The 3,518-nt window shown below is 36.2% G+C and overlaps 1 pseudogene; it reads left to right on the top strand.

Annotated features, from left to right (window-relative positions):
• The first annotated feature begins 578 nt into the window (after positions 1–578).
• On the top strand, positions 579–2,787 carry LOC147958086 (protein FAR1-RELATED SEQUENCE 5-like; annotated as a pseudogene).
• The last annotated feature ends 731 nt before the right edge of the window (positions 2,788–3,518 follow it).

The following is a 3,518-nucleotide window of genomic DNA, read 5'->3' as shown; positions in this document are numbered from 1 at the left end:
TTCTTATCCTTCTCGTCCAGACCTCCGTCTCCTCTGTTTCCCCCATTAAGATTCTCTCTCTCTCCGTCGCCATTATTTCTCCTCAAGTTCTTCCCGCAGTGTATGAGTAGACTGGTGAGTCAAGTTCTCTCTCTCTGCGTGGCCATTGGTTCTCCTCAAGTTCTAATTTCAACTGGTTTGTCCTCAAGTTCGCAATCTTAGGAATCTTATGTGTCAATTTGGTTATCAGATTTTAAGGCATGAAGCTGCCGTAGACTAGATAAGATCTGATTGGAGACCGGAATCGTATAAAGCTACTGACTGGGATCTCTAGGTCCCTCTTTTTTCCAATATCTTAGCGGGCCATCAATCTGTTCGCCGCCGAGGAAAGCAAAAAAGGTTAGTTTATCCCCTGCTATTTGACATCTTCCTTGTAGGATGTTGATCGTTTTCTGTTGTGTTATAAATTAATGCCCTGCTATTTACTGTTATGCAAGTTTATTGAATTATTATAGCACTGTCATTCTTTTATCTTATTTGGTTGGAAAGTACGAATCTTAATTTAACCTGTTGGAAAGCCGTTGAGGTTGTAGGTTAATATGGATAGTGAGAGGGACAACATCCCGGGCAGTTTTATGGCACTACTAAACATGGTTGAGCACCCAATGTCAAATTTGAATCAAAAGTAAGTTGACATACTTCATAATAAGTTTTAATATGTTTGCACCTAACTTTTAAATTTATTATTACCAATTTTTCTTATGTAGTAACAAATTCATTATCAATTTAGGAACAATCTGAAGTCAGTACCCGAAGATAGTTCTTGCTTTTCTGATAGACCTTATTGCTCAGAAGACAATGATGTACTTTCAAGACCAAACTTAATGAAAAATACATAAATTCCATTATGACAACCCTTCGATGTAGTTTACATAAAATTATTGATGTACATGAACTTGTAATCATGATTTCAAACAGGGTGGACACTTACGATTATGCTGATGACTCAAATGAAGTTCAGTCCCGTCTTGAATGTATCAAAGACACCGTTGGAATTCCAGATATGATATCTGGGCCTGAAAATCTAGATCAGGACTACTTATTTTCTGCATACAATGTTCACACTGAGGAGTCTGATTCTAATGAACGATACCTTGAGTAAGTAAGAACTTTTCAATATATTTTTCCATACTTAATATGTATTGGGAGTTTGATTTATAGATGTTTATTTGTTTTGGATAGAGGAGGACAAGTTGGAGCAGTTGAACACAGAATTAGGAGTTTTTGTGAAGATACTTCTGTTCAAATGTTAAGGCCGGTTGTTGGTATGAAGTTTTCATCAAAGGCAGAAGCATATGACTTCTACAATACTTATTCTTGGGTGCTTGGTTTCAGTATTAGAAATGGTGATAATTTTATTAATTCCAAAGGCGTACAAACTATGCAGGAATTCATTTGCCAACCAGCCGTAAGTAAATTTTTAAAAAATGATCATTTTGTACTATGCTGGATTTTTAAAACATAATTGTAGAATGTATTACTATGTTTAATCAAATTCAATCTGATACATCAATTTACTGTGCAGGGAATCAACAAGACTACCAAATATGCCACAACTAGATGTGGTTGCAAGGCAACACTCAGGATAAATCTTAATGATAATTCAGAATGGCATGTCAAAGTTTTTAGGGAGGAACACAATCATCCCCTTGTGGAACCTTGCAGTGAGAAAAAGCACCTGCATTCACATCAACATATTGACAAGCCAATCAGAGATTTAATAAAGAATCTTCGGGAGAATAATGTATCACTCACAAGGGTTAATTCTATAGTAGCAGGTTTCTATGGCTCAACCAAGAAAGTACCATTCTGTAAGCGCAAGTTGCGTACTGTTTGTTCACAGATTGCAAGTGAAACCCTTCAGGACGATATTGCTAAGACACTGGAGAATTTCCGTGATATGATAGCAATGGACGATAGATTTGCTTTCTGTGCACAGGTGGATGATGACAACAGGCTAAAGTCACTAATGTGGACTACTGGGAGGAGTAGATCATTATATAATCACTTCGGAGATGCAATAACTTTTGACACTACTTATGGAACAAACATCTACAAAATGCCATTTGGTATGTTTGTAGGAGTTAGTAACCACTTTGAGAGTGTAATATTCGCTGGAGTGTTCTTGACTAATGAGAAGGAAGAGAATTTCTGTTGGGCTTTTAAGCAATTTGTTGTTATGATGGGTGGAAAACACCCAGTTACTATTCTTACAGGTACACAATACTTTTGAAAGACCTTTACGTCTAGCTTGTTTATTTCATGTTTAGTGTATGAGTTTCTTCACAAACTTAATTAAGTAATTTTCCAAGACTAAATTTTGCAATTATATGTTCTTAATACATTATTTTCAATCATAATTTATTTCAGATCAGGCTAGAGCCATTGGAAATGCAGTCTGGAAAGTTTTCACTCATGCAGAACATAGATGGTGCAAATGGCATGTTCTTAAGCGGGCTCATGAACTTCTTGGTGCTGTCTATAGCAAGCACAAAACATTTGCCGATGATTTCCATAAGCTAGTGAACCACATGCTAACTGTAGAAGAGTTTGAATCTGCCTGGAATTTCGTTACGATAAAATATTGTTTGCAGGAACATCCTTTTATCACTAGAGCATACGAGTGTAGGCACAAATGGGCTAAACCATATTTTAGCAAAGTTTTCTGTGCTAGAATGTGTAGCACTCAACGTAGTGAGTGTGCAAACTTTATGCTGAAGATACATACTGTATGCAATTCTTCAATAAATGCATTCATTACCCAGTACACTAAGCTTATAGACGATCGTGAGAGTTGTGACGCAGATGCTGAAAGGAAAAACAAACAGGTGAAAATTTTGTAAAAATCCACTTTTGTACTATTTTACGATAGTAATTTGTTGCTATATGTATGTTTTGTTAAATTTATTCCAAATCTGATTTTCTGTAAATAATTGCAGAAAATAATTAAGGTCCATTTTGGATATCCAATGGAGAAGCATGCTTCAGTTATCTATACTGCAAAGGTTTATAATCTATTCAAGAAGGAGCTCATTAAGTCAACATCATACCTTGTGCTTCCTAGCATGGAGGAACATACTTTTGTTGTGAAGCACGTCCTGGCCGAGTCTAGGGAATCGTGGTCGAAAGTAATATACAAAATCAAAGTAGACGAGTCTATTGGATATTACACTTGTGAATGTGGACTTTACGAACATTTTGGTGTTCTTTGTAGCCACGTCCTAGCGGTATGAATCTCAGAAATTTGAATTGATAAATATGATGTTATATCTGAAAGCAACTAATTTTGTTCGTTGTTGTTCTTTGTCCCAGATTTTTGTGAACTGAGGTGTCTGCAAAATTCCAGATTGTCATATAATGAAGCAGTGGACAAAGCAAGCAAGGTCATCTAGTTTCAACAATAAGTTGGAGAAGTATATCGGCGACACGAACGAGGAATCGAGATCATTTAGGCACAAGCTATTATATTTTGCTGCAAT

Source organism: Triticum urartu, chromosome 7A (genome assembly GCF_056163025.1).
Source record: "Triticum urartu cultivar PI428250 chromosome 7A, HENAU_Tu73, whole genome shotgun sequence".
Lineage (NCBI taxonomy): Eukaryota > Viridiplantae > Streptophyta > Magnoliopsida > Poales > Poaceae > Triticum > Triticum urartu.
Note: the sequence above shows the minus strand (reverse complement) of the source record. Positions and strands in the feature narration are given on the sequence as shown.